The sequence below is a fragment of the Lotus japonicus genome, chromosome 6 (genome assembly GCF_012489685.1).
Source record: "Lotus japonicus ecotype B-129 chromosome 6, LjGifu_v1.2".
Lineage (NCBI taxonomy): Eukaryota > Viridiplantae > Streptophyta > Magnoliopsida > Fabales > Fabaceae > Lotus > Lotus japonicus.
In genome coordinates, this window is record NC_080046.1 from 10380778 (window position 1) to 10393997 (window position 13220).

Below are 13220 nucleotides of genomic sequence, written 5' to 3' on the forward strand. Positions count from 1 at the left end.
TTCCAAAATCCAAACCCATCCTCACCGTCGATCAACTCCTCCAGTCCCAACAGTCTCACTGTCAACGTTGTCGCGCCGTCTTCATCATCAACGCCTAAAAACAATCTGAAAAATCACTCACCCTCACCTCTGTTATCAGCTTCTCTTTCCCTTCCTTCTTCCACGTTTCCCTTCTGGCTTTTCCTCTCTCTCACTAGCTAACATGCACCAACCAAGGGTTTGTGAAAATGGGTGAGGGTCAATGGCAAAGGGGTTTGCGCCGTGGCTATATGAAAATTGTGTAGGAGGGGTTTGTTACAAGTTTTACAAAAATATTTCAAATATTGTTTCCAATGAATCTCATTACTAGTACCGTTATTCCCGGGGTAAAATGAAAAAATAGAAAAAATAGAAAAATATTTTATTTTCAGAAAATTTGTTGTTTTGAACCTTATTTCAATATTCTAAAATGTTTGTTGTTTTAGAAAATCAATACATTTTTTGCTAATTTTTTCTACCTATACAATTATTTAATATATTTTCTCACTTATCACATTTCATATTAACCCATCACAACTTTTGATCAAAACAAAAAATTAACCACAACTCTTCTCTATTAATTATATTCTTCTCTATCTAAGTATAATTTAATAGTTGCACATCATACTGTAAAATTAAAAAAATGCAATCTAATCAAATTATACTATTAATAATTGATTTCTTACTCCTTGTGCCACAACCTTAAACTACAAACTTTCTGAAACGAAAAGAGTAGAAAATAAGTAGTGGAAGAGAAGGTTAGTGGAAAATAACTTCCATTAATTAGGAATGTAGGATTCTCCTTCTTTGAGATGAGAATGAGATTTAAAAAATCATGTGTAATTTACTTACCTCGGAATCTTTAATACCCGGGAATAAAAAAAAATTAAACTTCTACCAAACATAGGAATGTTACTTTCCCAACCTCACATTCCCGGAAATATTTTGAGATGCCTATCTACCAAACGCCTCGTAGGTGTTGTATATGTACATTGTCTTAGTTAATCCTTAAATTGGTTCATGTGCTTGTGTTACCGTCTGAACTAAGTCTCACCGCAATTTCTGTAGCAAAAGGTCCTCTATTTTGTAAAACATTTGGAGCAAGTCCTCACCAAATTTCGAATCTCCGACGAGTGATGATATGACCTACTGAAGATGTTAATGAGCTTACATGTATTAAAAAAAATACATCATTAATTTAAATTTAACTAACAAAAATAAATAAATACAAAAATTATTAATTAAAAAAAATCTAAATTTTTATTTCGTATATATTAATCTCTAAGTAACACAAAAAAAAATTACCCACAAATCATCCCAAATTCATCTTCATCCTTCACATAGTTCTATTATACTGAGCAAGAAACACAATCACATGGGTTACTGCCTGTTTAGGGATATTGTCTTTATCTAGTCTAAAATTAAAAGCAAATTTCCTAGAAGATGAAGATAAAACAAATTTTCAAAATAAGAAACAAAATATCCAAAAAATCTAAATCACCTAATTCCATCTCATAAATTAATAACCCAACTAAATCAAAAGAAACGGCCTCCCCTGAACCTAGATTGTATTTCCCCCTTCATTCTACAAGAAGAAGAAAAAAACCAACCCTTTCAACATCTCCATCACAAAGAACTCTAATTCTATTTCCTTTCATCCCAAAAGAAAAATTAACCCAAACCGCAAGTTTTTCAGATCTGCAACGAATTTAGATCCCTCATTTGTTAGTCTCAAATGATCATGTCATGTGCAAGATCTGGACATTTAATTATTATTTAGTGAAATATGATGGTCAGTATATTTCCCGCACAATTTTAATTTTCTCTCTTCATATATTCATTAAATGACCTAGATTCCATTAAAATATAATTAAAGGCTCAAATCTTCACATGACATGGTCATGTGAAAATTAACACATGAGAGGATCCAAATCTGTTTTGTGGGTAGTTTCTTCAACGAGCTCTTGAAGGACACGCACACTTGTACCCACACCCGCAGAGGACAAAAATGCACTAGACCCACACAAAAACGTGTTTCATCATCTCACTTACATCATAAAAACTAGCGTCGCCACTCCTTTGTCTCTCTCTCTCTCTTGGGGTTCTAACACCACCACCACCACCACCACCATCTGCCTTCTCCTTCCCTAGATCTAGTATGTCTTCTTCTTCATTGTTAGAAGTCTCACATTGGATAGAGATAGAGCATAGATAGTCTTTATAAGAGCAATGCAAACCTCAACTTACGAGCTAGCTTTTGTGGTAAGTATAGGTCTCTCAATTTCTAATATGATATCAGAGTCTATCCTAAATCCATTTATTGTTTGTTGTGGAGACCTGCCCTATTTGGGCCACCCATTGTTGTTGATCCCACGTTCCAGTTTCTTCAGTCCTGAACGTGAGGGGTGTGTGTTAGAACTCTCCAGGAATTTGAACTCGTTGAAGTTAGAAGAACTCGTGAGTCATCTCAGAAGCCATGAGATTGAACTCAAAGGGGACAAGCCTCAGAAGAAAGACAAGTCTATTGATCTTAAGTCAAAGTCTGACAAAGCTAAAGCTTATCAGGCAGAAGAAGAAGATTCCTCTGAAGAGCTATCAGATGCGTCTGGTGATGAAGAACTATCTCTTTTCACAAAGAGATTAAGCAAACTCTGGAAGAACAGACACAACAAAGGCAAAGGACCAAAGAAAAGTTCAGGAAGATATGAATCTTCATCTGGTCAGAAGAAATCATCTGGAAAGGAAGTCACTTGCTTCGAGTGCAAGGAATCTGGACACTACAAGAGTGACTGTCCTAAGTTAAAGAAGGACAAGAGACCAAGAAAAGTTTTCAAGAAGAAGGCTCTCATAACCTTCGATGCAACTGATTCTGATGAAGCTGAGTCAGAAGAAGATGAAGCTGTGGAGGCTCTGATGGCTACCACCAGCAGAGGTGCTGAAGCTTCAGAAGATGACTCAGACTCTGACAATGACGATGAGGTATTCTCTAATTTTTCTATATCTGAGCTAAGAACTGCCTTATCTGAAATAATGAAGAAACATGATGTTCTGCTAAATAAGCATAAAGAGCTTAAAAGGAAATATGCTGTTAAAACCAGTTCTTCAGAAGTTCATGAGAAGTCAGTCTCTGAACTCATGGAAGAAAACTATACTCTTGTTAATGACAATGCTGTTCTTCGTGCTAAAAATGATGTGCTAGAAGACCAACTTGCATCATCTGATGTTAAGTATGAGACAAAATATGAGAAAGCGTTTCAAAAGTTCCTTGCAAAGGGCATAGACAGAAGTCTTATGGCTTCAATGATCTATGGCATGAGCAGAAATGGGAACAGCGGCCTTGGCTACTTTCAATCCATGAAAGATGAGTCATCTGAGCCCAAACGCGAACCTTTGCATAAGCATTTCGTTCCCGCTGGCACTGTCATTCCAGAAAAGGTTACACCAATGGTGGTGAAACCAAAGGGAAAGTTTAAACTTGATATGTCTAGATATTATACTCAAGTTCCTCTGCATTATCCTCCTGTTGCACCCAAAGTTCCAAGAACTTCTGGGAAAACTAACAAGAAAGGACCCAAGATATGGGTACCTTAAGCAAAAATTATTCCTGTTGCAGACATCTTATGCAGCTCAGTTAAGACACCTGTCATGGTACCTGGACAGTGGATGCTCGCGACACATGACGGGCACAAGGTCTATATTCCAAGAACTAACACCGCTTAAGTCAGGAGGAGATGTTGGCTTTGGAGGAAACCAGAAGGGAAAAATCATTGGAAAAGGTTCCATAGGAGATGGAAAAATTCCAGTCATCAATGATGTACTTCTGGTGGAAGGATTATTTCACAACTTGCTCTCCATAAGCCAAATTGCTGACAAAGGTTACGATGTGATCTTCAATCAAACCAGATGCAAAGCTGTTAGTCAAACAGATGGATCTGTTTTGTTTTCTGGGAAGAGGAAAAACAATATTTATAAAATCAGATCTTCTGAACTGCTATCTCAGAAGGTCAAGTGTCTCATGTCAGTTAATGATGAGCAGTGGATCTGGCACAGACGCCTAGGGCATGCCAGCCTCAGGAAAATTTCTCAACTTAGCAAGCTAAATCTCGTCAGAGGATTGCCTCGTCTGAAGTATTCATCAGAGACTCTATGTGAAGCTTGTCAGAAGGGAAAATTCACCAAGAAGCCATTTAAAGCAAAGAATGTGGAATCTACAACAAGACCCCTTGAGCTACTTCACATTGATCTCTTTGGACCAGTGAAAACTGAATCCATTGGAGGAAAGAAGTATGGGTTAGTCATTGTAGATGACTACAGCAGGTGGACATGGGTAAAATTCCTAAGGCATAAAGATGAAACACACACCATGTTTACCAACTTCATCACTCAAGTTCAGAAGGAGTTCCAAACTTCAGTGATCACTGTCAGAAGTGATCATGGTGGAGAATTTGAGAACAAAGCTTTTGAAGAATTGTTCAACTCTCAAGGAATCTCACACAACTTCTCCTGTCCTCACACTCCTCAACAAAATGGAGTTGTTGAAAGAAAGAACAGAACTCTTCAGGAGATGGCTTGCACCATGATGCAAGAATCAAGTATGGCCAAGCACTTCTGGGCAGAAGCAATCAACACTGCTTGCTACATCCAGAACAGAATCTCCATTAGACCAATTCTGGAGAAAACTCCTTATGAGCTATGCAAAGGAAGACAACCTGACATCTCTTATTTCCATCCGTTCGGAAGTACTTGCTTCATGCTCAACACTAAGGAGCAATTGGGTAAATTCGATTCTAAAGCTTTAAAATGTTATTTTCTTGGTTATTCTGAAAGATCTAAAGGTTTTAGAATTTATAATATTATTCATCAAACTGTTGAGGAATCTATCCAGATTAGATTTGATGATAAGCTTGGCTCAGAAAAGTCAAAGCTGTTTGAAACATTTACAGATTTAAGCATTGATTGTTCAGAAGCAAATCAACCAATGAAAAGCCCAGAGGATGTTGCTCCAGAGGCAGAAGCATCTGAGGATGCTCCAACAACTTCTGATCAACTTCAGAAGAAGAAAAGAATAGTTGCTTCTCATCCAGAAGAACTGATCATTGGCAACAAAGATGCTCCCGTCAGAACCAGGTCTATGCTCAAACCTTCAGAAGAAACTCTTCTGAGTCTGAAGGGACTTGTTTCTCTCATTGAGCCCAAATCAGTTGATGATGCTCTTGAAGACAAAGGCTGGATTTTGGCAATGCAAGAAGAGCTAGATCAGTTCACCAAGAATGATGTATGGACCTTAATGCCCAAACCCAAAGATTTCCATGTCATAGGAACCAAGTGGGTATTCAGAAACAAGCTGAATGAAAAAGGAGAAGTAACAAGAAACAAGGCAAGACTGGTGGCTCAAGGCTACAATCAACAAGAGGGAATTGATTACACTGAGACCTTTGCTCCTGTAGCAAGGCTTGAAGCTATAAGGCTACTGATCTCCTTCTCAGTAAATCACAACATCATTCTTCATCAGATGGACGTCAAAAGTGCCTTCCTCAATGGCTACATCTCAAAGGAAGTGTATGTCAAGAAACCTCATGGCTTTGAAGATGACAAACATCCAGAGCATGTCTACAAGCTCAAGAAGTCACTCTATGGATTGAAACAAGCTCCCAGAGCGTGGTACGAAAGGCTCAGCTCCTTTCTTCTACAGAATGAGTTTGTAAGGGGTAAAGGTGACAATACTCTTTTCTGCAGAACCTATAAGAATGACATTCTTATAGTTCAGATCTATGTTGATGATATCATTTTTGGTTCTGCTAATCCTTCCTTGTGCAAGGAATTTTCTAAGTTAATGCAGGCTGAATTTGAAATGAGCATGATGGGAGAACTTAAATACTTCCTGGGAATTCAAATAGATCAACGACTAGGAGTCACCTATATCCATCAGAAGAAGTACACCTTGGAACTTCTGAAGAAGTTCAACATGAGTGACTGCAACATCTCTAAGACTCCAATGCATCCCACATGCATTCTTGAGAAAGAGGAAGTTTCCTCTAAGGTTTGTCAGAAGCTCTATCGTGGAATGATAGGCTCTCTCCTTTACTTAACTGCCTCTAGACCTGATATATTGTTTAGTGTGCATCTCTGTGCTAGATTCCAATCAGATCCTAGAGAGACTCACTTAACTGTTGTTAAGAGGATCCTCAAATATCTGAAAGGAACCACTAACCTTGGCTTGATGTATAGAAAAACATCAGAGTATACACTTTCAGGTTTTTGTGATGCTGACTTTGCTGGAGATAGAGTGGAAAGGAAAAGCACTTCTGGAAGCTGCCATTTCCTTGGATCAAATCTTGTATCTTGGTCAAGCAAAAGACAGAACACAATTGCTCTATCAACTGCTGAAGCAGAGTATGTCTCAGCTGCCACTTGATGTACACAAACCATATGGATGAAGAACCATCTAGAGGACTATGGCTTGTCTATGAAGAAGGTTCCTATCTACTGTGACAACACAGCTGCTATCTCACTCAGCAAGAATCCTATTCTACATTCAAGAGCAAAGCATATAGAGGTAAAGTATCATTATATTCGTGATCATGTTCAGAAGGGCACTCTATCATTAGAGTATGTTGATACTGACCATCAGTGGGCAGATATTTTTACTAAGCCCTTAGCAGAAGATAGGTTTTTATTTATTCTTGAAAACCTGAACATGGATTTTTGTCCAGAGTAAGGTTTTCCTCAGAACTTCTGACCATGGTACCTCTGAAGTAATCAGATGTTACTTCTTCATAAGTTACTCGATCAGAAACACTTAACCCACCGGTTAAACTTCTGTGGTAGGCAACAATACACGTGTCACTTCATTTGTGACATAGTTCCTTGAGTCGCGTGGTATATCTGCTATAATGATGATGTCTACTCTTCTCTACTATGCTATTTTCAGACTATCTATTTTATAACCGTTGATTTTGCCTTTAATTTCTTAAAACTGTCAACGGTTACCATTAAACCCACTATATGCACTGTCACACATGATCTTCCACTCACTTACACTTACGGTTTTGAAACTCTTCGTGTGCAATGCATTCATTCATACTCCTCCCTCCAACATTTCCCCTTTCTCTCTGAACCCTAAACCTCACTCTCTGAGAATCATGGGCAAATCGAGGAAACCCAAGGTAAATGTTTCTGCTTCTTCCAAACAAACTGCCGAAGAACAAGAGAATCAAAGGTTTGAAGAAGCACAGAAGATTCTGAATGCACCAAATGTAGTCACTTGTGCCAAGAAGGTAGAAGAACTGAATGTGTGCTGTGAAGCAAGAGTTGACTTCGACAATCTGGCTGAACATGGGTTCGACATCAGGGATCAGGCCAACTTACAAGGGTGGTCTGGCTACTTCAATAGACTTCGTGGTCCGATTTATCACAAATTGGTTGTAGAGTTCTGGAAGAACGCTGTCTGCAACGACTACTACGTTGTTTCTCATGTGCTGGACAAGAAGATTGTAATCTCAGAAGAGTCCATTGCAAAGCTGCTGGGTATGGAGTTCCAGCAAGGTAAAAGGATTAAAAATGTTGATGCAAATGTTCCTGGGATGAGGACTGTGGTCAACAAGGAGCTTTATGATAACTGGTCTCAGGAGAAAACCAAGTATAACATAAAGGACTTGAAGTCTCAGATGAAGATTTGGCAGAAGATCTTCATTCACTGCATTCACCCCAGAACTGGAGGAACTGATTACCTGAATGCAACTCAAAAGGTAATCATGTACTACATTTCCATAGGTGAGCCTATATGTCTGCCATTCCTGCTCTTCAATTATCTGAAGGAATGCATTGAGAAATCAAGGACCACAACTGGTTCTGAGAACAAGAGGTTCATTTCTTACATTCCGTATGGAAGGCTGCTGTCAGATATCTTCGTCCAAAATAAGCTTGTCAAGACCCTGTCAGACATTGGACTTCATGAAGATCTGGCCATGTCTATTGGCGATGCTCTCAATGGAACAAAGTTGAAGAAAATGCAGATCATTGAGAAAGTACAAGTTGCTCCCAAAGAAGACACTTCTGATGAAGTTCGTCAGAGGAACTATCCTGTTGATGACTTTCCTCTCTGGTCCAAGAAGGACAATCCAGCATGTATTCTGGAATATGTGCGGATGCTCAGAAGACAAGGAGATCCTATCACTCTTGAGGAATTTGTTCAAGCACTTCCTGAAAGCCCTCCTAAGTTGGCAACAAGGAAATCAAGAAGGGCAACAAGCAGCAAGCCTTCAGATCCTAAGGGCAAAGGGATTCTGACAGAGGAACCTACAAAGAAGAAAGCTGCATCCAAGACTGTGGTCATCAGGGAACCCTCTCCTGAAAGACCTTCCAAGAGAACCTTAGTTCAACCACGTCAAGTGTCTGAATCTGAAAGCTCTGAAGACACATGAGAAGATTCCTCAAGCGAGGAAACTGAAGATGATGATATTCCTGTGGCTAAGAGAAGAAAAGTTACTCTTGAGGAAGAGGAAGATGAGCAGGATGACCATGACATCATCCAGAATGTGCTTCAGGTTATAAGGGAATCTTCTGACGCTGAAGAATCAACTGATTCTGATGTTGTTCCCTTAGTGAAGAGAAGGAAGCTTCCTCTGAGGGGTCCACTTCAGCAGAAAGAGGCAGAAGCAGAGCAAGCATCTGAACCTGCTTCAGAAGCACAACGGGAAAGAAGATCTAAACGCACTTCTGATCCAGCAAGGGCTGCTAATCTTACCACAACCACATCCATCAGAAGTCCAAGTAAGGTAATTACTGAAAGCATTAACTCTGATTCTGCTTTAGTAGTTATTCCTGAACAACCTCTGCCTATATCTACCTCCATGCCTACCTCAAACCAAACAGCACCCACTCCACCTGAAACTCAACCTGAAACACAAGCTGAAACACACGCTGAACCTCAAGCTCCTAAATCAACCATCCAAACAGCTACCACAGCCATTCCTTCCATTCCAATTTACACCTCTTCCACATCCATCCCAACTGAACCAGTACCTCCTTTCAATTCCTTCATTCAAGGTATTGTTCAAAGTGAGGCTACCCTGAGAACCTTGGTTCAACAATTCACTCCCAAGTCTGCATCCACTTCACACACCTTCCTCATAACCCAGACTGGTGAGATCCCTGCTGAGACAGAAAAGGAGGATGATGATGTTCAGATCCTTGTACTGCCTTTCAATGTGAAGCCTCTTCAACAAGTAGCTTCCAACTTTGAAGATCAGCTTCAAGAGGTTCCTGAGTCATCCTATGTGTCCCTGTCCAACTACTCTGCAGTCAACTCACAGGATCTGAGTTTCACCTCACCTGAGAAGACTGTTACCTCAAGGCAAAGGCCAGACACAATCTCTGAAGCTGAGCACATGGATAAATCAGATCACTCAGGCATAGAGAAGGACCATGAGATTGAGTCCACTCCTTCAGAACAACTCAAACCTGATAGCTCAAACGCTTCAAGCTCCAATGCTGTCAGAACTCCTCAGCCTGTTCTGACCTTGGCCACCTCCTTCCAACCTCAGAATCTTACTCAACTCATTCAAGGATTCTCTGAAGAGGCCACCAGAAGACTGAATTGGCTGTATCAGGTAACTGATAATCAGTTTGATGCCTCTCTGGTTGATGGTCTATGGTCTGCCTTTGAAAGATGGTCAGAAGGCAAAGTTCATGAACTTCAGAAGCAACTTAGCAGGGAGAAACGACTAAGAGTTCATGATGCATCTGAGAGGGCCTATGAGCAAAGGCAGAGAGTGCTGCACAGGGTTTGTGAACCCTTGAGAAGAGCTATGGCTGAAAGATCATGTGTTGTTTCTGAATGTACCTCAGAAGATGCTGGAAGGCCTTCAGCAGAAGTTGAAGAAGAAAGCTCTGACGGTATAGTCATTCTGGAAGATGCAAATATAAATGAAGTTGAGCAGCAAGGGCCAATTCAAGTTGATACTGCAATGTCTTCAGAAGCTGAAGTTGCTGCTCATACACAAGCTCCAGAAGTTCCTACCTCAGCTCCAGCTCCAGAAGTTTCCATTCTTGCTGCCCGGATTGACAGGATTCAGGATGATCAGCAGAGGTTATTTCAGATGGTTGAGCAACAAGGACATGTTCAGAATGAGCAAAGCAAGCAAATTCAAGAGTCCTCAAGCAAAATGGAAGCAATCATGAAGTATTTAATGGACAATCTTCCCTCATCCTCCAAGCCTTGAATCCCCCACATCTATCATGCATGCACTTATTTATTATGACTAAATTTATTTCATGTTGACTGTGTTAATGTTTCATTCTCTGATTCAATGCACCGTCCATTTAGTAACTCACATGCTTTTATGATTGATAATTTTTATGCATGTTTTTCTGTTACTTTTCTTCCTTATATTCACTGCGTTCATCTTCTCCTTCACCATTCAATCTCATTCTCCTCCATTCATATCCATTCTCCTCTCTTCTACATCAAAATGACTACTGTCGACTTGATTTCTGGACTCAAGACTATGATATTCGACCAAGTCTTTCCATGGAGTGTCAATCTATCTTCTTCTCAGATCTCTCTCGCTCTTGAGAAGATTGAGACTCTTCTGAAATGCTGGCTCACTGCTCATCAGACTCACTGTCTTCAGAACCTTCAAGAAGTTCTGACTGACCTCCTCCGTCTGACCACTTGCCGGAAGGACGTTGAAGATCAGCTCCAGGGCATTTGTATGCTTCTGGAATATGAAGAAGATTACACTGAAGCGGATCAAGAGGCTGTCCAGGAGAATGTTGCCTTGAAGGAAGAACTGGCTACTCAGTTAGCCTCAATTGATCAGGACATTCGTCCCCTCCACCTTCAACTTCTCTCCATGAAGAATTCTCGAGCCTTCCTATTTATCTAGGATTAGTCTTCTTCATTCCTCTCACTCCTCTGTACTTCTTCTCCGTTCAGTAATAATAACATTTCTTATTTGCCTCACCCTCTTGTTATTGTTATTGTTGGTTTTGTTTTTCACTCTTTTTGATTATGACAAAAAGGGGGAGTACATAAAATTGTTTTGATAAATTTTTATATTATATAAAACCAGTAGAGGAGAACAAGTATCAATACTTATAGCACATAGATATTGTCAAGCGTCTCAGATAAGGAATACATTTTGTTCATATTCTGAACTAATCTTGCTTCTGACGCCTTATTCCAATTAAATATGAACAAGACTCTATGTTATTATGTGATATACGCTAAGTTCTGAACCATCACTTCTGATGAGTATACATCCCTTCAAGCGTAAATTCTGATCACATAACCAGACTCCGAATCTAGACTATTCACCAATTCATCAAGTCATAGATTCAGGGGGAGTCAGGGGGAGACCCTAGCTCAGAATCAGGTGTTATCCCAGATTCAGAAAGAGCAATGCAAACCGTTACACAAGGATAAGTCTAATCTCTGATCTTTTCTTTCCTTTGTATTCAGTTTATTGTGTAAAAATTGTTCATCAAAATACTTGTTTTGTCATCATCAAAAAGGGGGAGATTGTAAGATCAAGGTTTGATCAGTGGTTGCATCTCTATGTTTTGATGATTACAATTAAGGTTTGTGATGATGAACAATTGTGGTACCCTAACGTTTGTCTTTTTAAGATGTGACAAACAGGTTCTGAATCTGACCCAAGCCTATTCGTTCAGAAGAAGAAGAAGAACCAAGGGTTACTAAAACGAGAGCTCTTTAACCTACCATGTTCGTTCTGAACAGTGGCAAATACTTCAGAAGCTCTGAAGATGGAAACTCTCAAGAAGTTCTGAAGAACTCAAGTCAGAAGTTCTGAAGACCAGATGTTCCGGTGGAACGGTCCAGAAGCAGAAGACTCAAGTTCCGAAGACTTGCAAGAAGTTGGTTCTGAAGACCCCAGCTATTCTAGCTCTGACGATCAGAAGTTCTGAGGAACGTGTTCAGAAGCAGAAGTTGCAAAGGTCAGAAGAATCCAAGCTTCAATCTGACGATGATCAGAAGCTTCACCAACGTTCATCTGAAGCTCCTTGATCTCAAGTCAACTGGTGAAAGGACAGGTCGCTTTCACAGTACAACGTCGTACATGTCTCAGTCTGTCCGCCACCTACCTTGTACAGCCTAGCAGTCTGATATCACAGAATTGCCACTCCAACGGATAAAACCCTAGCAACGGCTACATCACAAGTCTTGGAGTATATAAAGGCTGAAGAAAGAAGCTAAGAAACTTTGCTGAAAACATTCAACATATACGAACCATTCTCTTAGCATTATTTCTTCACTGTTCTTAAACATCTGAGTTTACTATTCGCTTGTTAGAAGCACTTATTGTAAACCCGAAACCTTTTACATCACATTGTAAAGTTCATCAAGAGACCAAGGTTGGTCGGATCTTGAGAGGACTGAATCAAGGCTGATTCAGTATTTAGCTAGTCTTAAGAGGATCAGTAGATCAGCTTCTTAAGAGGATACTAGTGAGAAAATCAGTGTATTGTTAGTCACCTAGCAGGTTGCTAAGTGCAGTTGTAACACTCATTGATTTTAGTGGATTGCCTTCATCAGAAGAAGGAAGAAATCACCTTCACAGGTGGACTAGATTAGCTTGAGCTTTTATCTCAAGTGAACCAGGATAAAATACTTGCGTGCTTTACTTCCTATCATTCAGCACTTAGTTTTTATCTTTGAGTTTTGAAAAAGCTTAAAAGTATACCCGTGATTCAAAAACTCTATTCAAACCACCCCTTTTTAGTGTTTTTCGCACCTTCACCGAGCATGATGAACTACAGGATGACACATCCTCCAATGATTATAGGTCTTGAGCACGCCTCTAGTCTCATAATTTCGCCGTTTGTATGACCTCCATATGTCACGAGCTATATGTTCGCCATACTTAGTCAACAAGCAAAGGTCAAACGGACCTCCCTGATACCACAACCTGTTCTCATCGTCCTCATCACCAGACTCCTCCTCAAACTCCGCCTCAATGTCAGCACCGACATCCTCCTCAGCCTCCTCTTCACCACTAGTCTCCTCCGCCTCAGTGTCATCATCCTGCTGATCAGCCATAATCTCATCATTCTGTTGATCCTGTACAACAGGCTCTTGTTCAGCATTCCTACCCCTTCCTCTATTAGCCTCTTCTGACCGTTTGCGGTTAGAAGCATGAGTGGAGCTACGATCCCGTGGAGCAGTAGGTTCAGCAGAA